Genomic DNA, 9,559 nt, shown 5'->3' with positions numbered 1-9,559 from the left:
CACCGGGCCGAAGGCCCCTGTGATGATCTCTCTTGATGTTCAGATGTGGGCGCCTTTTTTCACTTGTGTGTGGTGAATCCGAGGAGTGAGTCCTCCTAATTTTAGGGAAGAGTGTGTGGTTTAGTAACACCAAGCAAGGCCCTACCCAAATAGGATTTAGCTGATGTTGGAACAAACTGCTTTTCCAAGTTATAAGATAGACCCAATTTCCTGGTTCATATGGGTGGAGCTTGACCTCCACAGGCAAAGGAAGACAGAAGTTTCCATATTTATTCAGTGCATCTACTACCTGATCCAGACTGATTATGTGTTTGATTGGCATGGAAACCTCTGAGTCTGCGTTTGTGGGTGAATCTGAGTCTTTAGGGAATGGCCTCCCGTAGGTCATTTTAAAGGGGCTACCCTTCAGTTTGTCTTTTGGAACTCCCCTTATCCGAGTGAGGGCTATTGGCAGTAATTTTAGCCAATTCTCCTACATCTCTTGGCACAGTTTAGCCAAGGTTTTCTTTAAAGTTTGATTGACCCGCTCAGTTTTTCCAGACGTTTGTGGTCTCCACGCGGCATATAGCCTCCATTTAATTTTTAAAACTGGCTACTTCAGAGGTTACTTTTGATATAAAACCTGGCCCATTGTCGCTCTGAATTGATCTAGGGAACCCAAACTGGTGAATTATTTCTTTTCACTGCACTTTTGTTACCTCATTCACCCTTTCTGACCTACAGGGAAAGGCTTCAATCCATCCAGTAAATGTATCCACAAACAAACACCAAGAAGCATTTGTACCCTCCAGGGGTTGTGGGCATAACAGTAAAATCAACTTGCTAGTCTTCACCTGGTAAAGTTCCCCAAATTTGAGTTGCTTTCGCCAGGGGAGGTATAGGAGATGTGATTTGTACATGATTCTTCTGACAATAAACGCATTGTCCAGATATTTTTTCAATAAGTTCTTTTATGCCTGGGGTGCTTATGACCTTCATCAGCCATAGGTACAAGGTTTCTTTTCCAGAATGTGTAGAATCATGAGCACTCTTCAGGAGCCCACAAGCTGTTTGTTTGGGGACCCAAATCTTCCCTTGTTTATCATCCAGCCCTTGACTATTGGGGACCACTGGTAACCCTGTGTAGTGGCTTCCCTTACTTCATCAGGGGAATGCACTGGTATAGCTTGATGCTATAGTATTCTATTCTGGGATAGCCTTTAGTCTTTAGATGTCCTTTAGTCTCTAGTAGGCTACAGAGACTTGATGGGGGATGGGGGGGAGGGGCAGGGTCCATACCATCAAAGCTTGGCTCATAGTCAGTTTTTCTGCTTCCTTGATTAAGAGGCAGGTGGCGGATATAGCTCTCAAGCATGAGGGGCATCTTTTCACCATGGTATCTAGCTGCTTTGGGAAATAGGCTACCTGTCTTTTTAGTGGTCCCAACATTTGGGTTAGCACTCCTACAGCTATCTCTTTCTTTCATGAACATGTAGATGAAATGTTTTACTCAGGTCTGGTAAGGCCAGTGCAGGCGCTTCCATTAGCAAGTTTTTAAGCTTATTGAGAGCTTGGTCACATAGCTTATCCCATTCAAAGGGGTCCGTTTCTGGCCCCTGTAGTTTGTCATAGAGAGGCTTAGCAATTAATCCAAAGTTAGGGATCCAATGCAGCAAAAACCAGCCATCCTCAAGAATCCTCTTAGCTCCCTACAAGTTTGTGGTGGAGCAAGTTGACATATTGCCATTTTCCTCTCTTGGGAAATGATGAACCCCACATACTTTAGTCTCTAGATATTTGTGCCTTCCCTTTAGACACTTTATATCCCTTACCGGCTGAGAAGCTTAACATATTCAGCTCAATTCTGACACTGTCTACCTGGAGATAGCATCAGATCCCACAGGTTAAGGGTTCGGTCCCACAGGACTACCCTTCGCCTCCCATTTTAGATGCCAATTATAAGTCCAGGTTGTCACCTGTGCTTCTGACCAAGCAGCGACAGAGCAGAGGTTCCCACAACCCGCTCCTTGGCTTTGATTAATTTGATAGAGCGGTTCACAGAACTCAGGAAAACACTTTACTTAACAGCCAGATGGAAGAGATGCATAGAGCAAAATATATGGGGAAGGGACATGGAGCTCCCAGGCCCTCTCTGGGCGTGCCACTCTCCCTGAATCTCTCCGTGTTCCCCAACCCCGAAGTTCTCTGAACACCATCCTTTTGGGTTTTAAGGGAGACTTCATCACATAGGCATAGTTGATTAGATCATTGGCTATTGGCAAGTGAACTCAACCTTCAGCCCCTCTCCCCAGGTGTGGGGAGAGAGAGGGGGCTGAAAGTTCCAACCCCCAAATCACACAATTGGTTTCCCTGGCAACCAGCCCACACCCTTAGGGGCTTTCCAAAAGTCACCTTATTAACATAAATACAGGTGTGGTTGAAAGGAGCTTGTTAGGAATAACAAAAGACACTCATTTCACCTTTATGGCTCTGGAGTTATTTCAGGAACTGAGGAATAAAGTAATTATTATAACAAGAGATGCCTCCATGGCTCTTACATGGGAAATTATAAGAGTTTTAGGAGTTCTGTGCCAGAAACAAAATGAATATATTTACTATTAAAAATCCAGTACTGTATGCCATTTGTGGCACTAAGGTCTTGAACAGATCTGTATTCCCCTGATTGCAGCCTTTTAACAGGTAACATGGGAGTGATCCCTGGGAGTCTCCATGGCCTGCTCAATCCCTGTTCTAAAAGCCTCTTGATTACAGGAAAGATTTCTCTTCATGGCTTCTGGCTCCAAGGGGTATCGTTTTACTGGAGCCAGTGATCTATCTGCTTCAATTGTACCTTTCCTGCTGTGGCACTGGCTGCTCGCCCCACCTGTCCTTGTGCCTATAATTCTGAGTTAGCTTGGCTTAAAACATTCAGGGGAATCTCTTCCTTCTCAGGTGCTGGTGTATCCTGTAAGAGGGCCATAAGCTCACCTCCCCGACTTTTAGGGACTTGAATCTCTATTTTATCTGGTTCCCAGCTGATTGAGGCCCCTAACTGAGATAGTATGTCCCTCCCTGGAAGGGGAACAGGGTATTCTGGTACCTGCAGTAAAGAATGCTTCAGCATTTCCACTCGTATTTCACAGGTCAAGGGCTCCAGAAATCTTTTTGGTCTCTCCTTTTCCTGATACTCCGATTGTTACCACCTACAAACATAGGTGCCTTACCCGCCAGACAAGAGGGGCCAAATAAAAACTGAAACTCAAGGGTTATGGCAAGGAAAGGGTTTTTATTTTGGATGATATCAGCTGGGAGATGAGAGTGAGCCCTCAAATTTGTCTTGTTTTGTCTTGTCTCCCAGAAAAAGGGGAGGCGAGGGGTTTTAAAGGTTTGTGAAGAATGTGGCTGCTTGTAGATGGTGGGGGGAGTCAGTGGCCTTGCTGGTCAGAGCTTTCCCACCAGCCTGCGTTCAGCCTTGGGATGCTGCTTGCAGGAAGGAGGAGGAGATGATAAAGAATCCAGGTGGGTAAGCTTAGCCGTTTGACTCCATGGTGATGCGGGGTCGGTGAGCCGAGGAGTCGAAAGAAAGATTTCTTAGACTCTCAAGATCTGGCAGTAGTGCTCTTTTATTTAGAGAATAGTGTGGAATAGCATGGGGACAGGACCCATGGGCAGTCAGAGCTTCTGCTGCCGCCGCTTCTGCTGCCCCGCTGGCATGGGGACAGAGCCCATGGGCAGGCAGAGCTGGTGTGTGGGGACAGGACCCACGGGCAGTCAGAGCTCCTGCTGCTGCCCCGAGTTGAGGGTTAGGGTTAAATTTAAGGCATAGGTATGTGAGTCATCTCTTTATGAAGACAAAGGAAAGAACATGAAAAAAAGTTAAAATGGTATCAGTGCAGGTGGGGTCTGGTCATTGGGTGATCCCATGACTTTTAGACAAGAATCAAATCAGATTAAGTAAAGGTCAGAAGCCACCACCCTACATCAGTTACATGAGATTGCCAGACAGCAACCAACTTAAGTTCTTGCCTTCCCCATTAAGAGTTTCTAGGGATAAGTTCATCTCTCTTCTTCCTGGTACAGAGAGGGAGGCACCTTTTACAGATAGAGATTTACCTTACAAATGTAAATGTGTCCCAACAAGGGCAAGTTCCATTCCCCAGAGCCTCCTTCCTTGTCCCAGTTTATCGAAAGCAATCAGCCCCAAACAATCCCAATGCCAAAGAGACATATCCTGGGGTGGCCAATTTCAGGTCCCTACAAGGTCATCTCCCCTTCCTTCACAAACGCAAATGTCTCTCAAAAGGGCAAGCAAAATTCCAGTCCTCGGAGCCTGCTTCTCATGTGTAGTTTTAAAAGTAACCAGCCTAAAATCCTCATCATAAACCGTTTTAAAATTAAGCAGCCTAAAAACCCTCATCACATGGCAGATAGTGGATTCTGGAGCCAGGGAGCCAGGGTAGTAAGTAGGGGAGGAGTGCTTTGGTTTTAACCCAATATATGCTGGGTTTAATGTAGGGGAAATGATATCAGGGCCGGCATCACTTTTATGTCACACTTTCCTCTAGAAAGGTTTCCCTTTTTGGGTGTTTAACATGGAGAATGTGGCTCCAACATGGAGCAAGAATTCAACATGTTCTCCCCCTACTGCCAAGGTCACCCAGGGCTCCTAGAGCCAACAGGGGAGCCCCATGGCCCTGTCATATATCATCTGTAGTCAAGGGAAGTTGCCACAGCTTGGTCTTGTTCGATCCCTTCCCTCTATGGGGACAGTTCAGACAATCCTGCTGCCAATGCCCTTCCTGTTTGCAATACACACACTGATTAGCCCCAAACTTTGTTGGTAGCTTTCTGGTCCCTCGATGGGGGCCAAGGTCACTCACCCATGGAGTATTCCTTCTCTCCCTCAGGTAACCTTGAGGAGACTGGAGGGCCACAGCTAGCAGGACAGCCTGCCTTTTCATCTTCTTGTTTTCTTTTTCATCCTCAGCTTCATCCCAGTTATTGAACACCCTAAATGCAGCTTCTACTAGTTGGGCAGGATTGGTATCAGGGCTTATAGCCAACTTTTGGAGTTTCCTATGGATGTCTGGAGCACTTTGAGATATGAAATAGGTATTAAGAACCACTGTACTGCCATGGGCCTCAGGGTCCCAATTTGTATGTTGCCTGTGTCAGTCCCACAGCCTCTGAAAAAAAGCAGACTGGTTTTCCTCAGGGCCTTGTTGAACCTCTCTTAATTTAGACCAGTTAATGGGTGGCTGGCTTACTATTTTCATGGCTTTCAAAAGCAGACCCTGAAAACATCCTAACTTTTCTTGATCCTCAGGATCATTGGGATTCCACCCTGGGTCAGTCCCTGTCATAGCCTGTTCACTAGGCCTGTGGATGTCTGATCCTGGGTCCTATTCATTATCTGCTTGTTCTCTAGCTTTGAACAGAATAGATGACTTTTCCTCAGCCATGAGGAGTGTAGTTAACAGGCTTTGAATCTGCCCAGGTTGGATTATGAGTGGGGAAGTTTCCCTTTATCAGGTCTATGAGTTCCTCTGGGTCAGCCCTCAATCCTTTGGTGTGTGACTTCCAATTACACAAATCAGAGGTGGAAAAAGGGACATGCACATTAATGTCTCCCCTCACCATCAGGCACCTGTCTTAGGGGATGTGTCCCAGGTTTGCAACTGGTTCTTAATCTAGTTGTACTATCTGAAAGAGGAGCGTGCAGGGTGTCTGGTTGTTGGAGAGCCAAATTCCCTTTAAAGGGGTTGCTTGGAGGGGACAGTAAGGGGTTTGGCCGTGGCTTAAGCAGGGGTGAGGTAGGGGAATAAGGTGGAGCTCTCTTGGGGCTCACCAGCGAGTCTAATGGTAAGGCTGAAGCTGGAGTATTCGAGCGAGGTAGACTTTCCTTAGTCCCATATTTCCCAATTTAGTCCTCCTCATCAGAAAGATCTTGTAATATGGGAAGTATTTTTGAAGTCTTAGAGTCAACTTTTGACCCTTCATTTAGATATAATGCCATGAAGCACTGGACATAAGGGATTTTTTCCCATTTCTTGGTTCTTTGGTAAAATAGGTCTAATTGTAGTATGGTGTTAACATTTAGGGTCCCATTTTCTGGCATTTTTCCCCATCTTCCAGTGAATATTTCAGCCAGGCTGTGTTACATAGAAAGATCATCTGCTCTCAGGTCAATGGGGAATACCCGAAGGCCTTCCAGTTCTGAAGGATGCAGCCCAATGGGCTTTCCTCTGGGATGGAGATTTCTCCCCCCATATTCTAGCATCTTTTCTTATGGTCTGTTTCCAACCTCCCAGGAGCAACTTGTAATGGGTAGTGGTGATGCAGATGACACAAGGTTGTGCCCAGAGGAGGTTTAGCACCCTAATAACCTGAAACTAGACCCAGGCTGAGTAACTGAATCCTCAAAGTGAAAATAAAACTGGTGGACACTAGGTTTCACCCAGGGACCACTGATAGGGAGAGCAAGGAAAAAGAGGAGACCTAGGAGTCCAGAAAATCTGGAGTGTGGACAAACAAGATTGATGTTGAGTGTCCTCAACAAAATGTTAATGTTGAGCATCCTTGACAAAAATAAACAAAGAAAAAACAGACTCAGCAACTCCAGAGGGGGTTTAACCCCATATAAGGGGACCCCTCCTCCCATCATATACACAACACAAAGACAGATTCAATGACTTCAGGGGAGCCTCAAACCTCCGCCTCATCACTCTGGAGGAGACTCAATCTCCAGAGGGGACTCAAACCCCTGACTAGTCAGCAGGGATTGCTCCTGTTCACCAGAACCAAGCATTGGCCCTTCCAGAGTGGCTGGGTTGTACGGTCCTTCCAACCGGAGGGGACTGTCACTCCTCTGAGCCAGGCTACCTCTAGATGGGGACCCAAATCCTGAAGTCAGGCTCCAACAGGCAAACATTGTGAGACAACTTAAAGAAATAACTCTTATAGCCATGCCATGGGGTCGGCGCCCCTCACCTCGATTGAGAGATTCTCCTAGCAAAGCACTCAGTGTGGGTACTGGGTCTCTCAATGGGGCAGCCATGTCAAGCAAGCAGCACAAGAACCACAACAGGGTAAGCCCCATGTTGGGCACCAAATCTGTTACCCAAACTAAAGTGGGTTCACCTCATGGCAAGTTAAATAAGACTCTCCACCAGAAGTAGTTGTCTCACAAAGTAAAATGTATTTGCAGCAAATAGGAGACCGTGAGGAGTCATTTCCCAAGTCATGGAGTCCCCAAACAAAGGGAAGCAGGGACCTTTTATTTTGGATGGGGAATGAATATTCAAAAGGAAGAGGTGGGTATTCACTTGTGCAGGCTCAGTTGGAAAACGTGCTTCCAAATACACTGCAGGTGATGGTAATAAGGTGTAAGTTCCTCCTGGAGAGCTTTAGCATTAAAAAGGAGGCAAAGGTCATAGGCACAGCTCTTGTGGTGAGGCTTGGTCTGGCTTAGGGAGATTGGTGATTGCATCTCCTTAACATAACAAAAGGAAAAAACAATTTGGAAAAACAGTTAAATGCTTCCAAACTCATCTTGAGTTCCTCAGGGCAATTAGTCAGTGACCCGACAACTCTGCCAAGTAAGTAGGGAAGATGGGCCTGGAGCCCAGACTCCTTTCCTTCTCCCTGTTTCCATCTCTCCTTTTCCCCACGCCCATGTGACTGTTTGGCGTGGAACCTTCTTATTTGGAATTGATCCCCTTTGACATTTGAAATCCAAGGCTGCTGAAAGGTGAAGCAACTCTTCTTCCATGGCCACCTCTCTCAAGGTAAAGCATTTGGCATCTCGCTAGCTGCCCCTTCGTTTCCTCGCATCACACTTCCTCATTCTTAAGGACAGTCCCATGCCCTGCATTAGACAGGGCAGCCCACAATTATTGTTTTCTACCCATTTTGACATTGTCTCTCCAAAAGCCCCAGAGGACACATTTCCAAGATGACTTAGAGGAAAAAACACAAGGGTAGACAAACCTGAATTCTCCTTCCAGCTTAATGACTTCCTGCTGTGTAACTTTGGATGAATGATTTTGCTTTTCTGGATCTTAGTTTTCTGGTCTGTAAAGTGGGGATATCACAGTCTACTTCATACTACGGCATGAGGTTTATAACATTCTGAACATGAAGCACCTGGCACAGGTCTGGCACACGGGAGATGTCCAGTAAATGTGAAATGTTCGTTTCCTCCCCCCTCACTCTTCCCATGCTTCTCTTCTCTCCTCTCTTCTTACACAGCAAGAATAATGTATATGATTCTTAATAGCTCTACCATTCCAGAAAATCTGAAAGTCCCCCTTCTCTTTTGTTTCTTTGAGGGCAAATGGAAGTCAGTTCCAACTTCGGTGGTACAGGGCCATGATTCTCAAAGCATGGCACCTCCACCAGCAACATCAGCATCACCTGGGAACTCGTTACCTATGCAAATGATCAGGCCCCACCCACCCCACCTGAATCAGAATCTGGAGGTGGGTCCCAGGCTGCAGATACGTCTGCTACTCTCTCCAGTTTTAGAACCGCTGGCATAGGGTAAGAGCACAGGCTCTGAGCCAGGTTGTTTGGATTCACTTCCTCTCCCACTTTTATTAGTGTGTGACTGTGGGCATGTTAAGTGACTTCTCTGGGCTTTCTTACCCATTGAATGGGGATTAGATTGCATCTACCCGGAGGGCTGTTGAGAGCATGAAGTGGGGCAGCTCTCACGAAGCCCTGAGAGAGTCTTGTAGTGCAGCGCCCTGTTGTCACCTTGCCTCACTCTGCCATCACCTGGGCACTTATAAAAAATGCTAATGAGTGTATATTTATTTCAAAATAAAAAGTTTAAAATTAAAAAAACGCTGATGCCTGGGTCCCACCCCCAGAGACTGTGATCTAATTCTATGGCGTTCAGCCTGGGCATCTGGGTTTTTGGAAGCTACCCTGCTGATTATAATGCACAGCAAAGTCTGGAACTACATGTTTAGTGTTTTAGGGCCTAGAATTTGGAACAAGACAGGCTGGGTGCTGACGCTGGTCATTCCACTTACTAATTCTATGACGTGAGACAAGTTCTCAACGTCCCTGTGAGGCAGAGCTGGGGGCAGGGCTTTCAGTCAGTGTCTCTCAGCTGCTACCATCATCACCATTGTGGTCGTCAGTTTTACTACCACTGCTTCTAGGAACGGCTGACTTCTTTCCACAGGGATTTTCCAGGATGGCCAGAGGCTTTAATCACCCTCTTGAGGAGACCAAAGTCTTTACTTACTGGAGGTGGGAAAGGTGATTCGGATGCTTCCGTTCTCTGGTCTTTCTGGCATCCAGGCGCAGTCCTCACTGCGACTGAGTTGCAGGGTCTGGGCTTTGTGGGTCTCCACCTCCCACGTGGGATCCCCACACAGCCATGGAGCTAAAACAAACTGTATTGAGCTCATCGCAGAGTAAGCTACGAGGAATTGATTTCCCCTCTGTGAGTGCCTGGGGAGAAACGCATTTATGATTTCTCTACATAGAGTCCAGAAAGAGTAAACGTATATTAGCGATTGAAGAAACATGGTTTTACAAAGAAGCTTTAATTAAATGTGAAAAAACA

This window comes from Equus asinus, chromosome 2 (genome assembly GCF_041296235.1).
Source record: "Equus asinus isolate D_3611 breed Donkey chromosome 2, EquAss-T2T_v2, whole genome shotgun sequence".
In the NCBI taxonomy this organism is placed as follows: domain Eukaryota; kingdom Metazoa; phylum Chordata; class Mammalia; order Perissodactyla; family Equidae; genus Equus; species Equus asinus.
The sequence above is the reverse complement of the archived record's forward strand: the minus strand, read 5'-3'. Positions refer to the sequence as shown.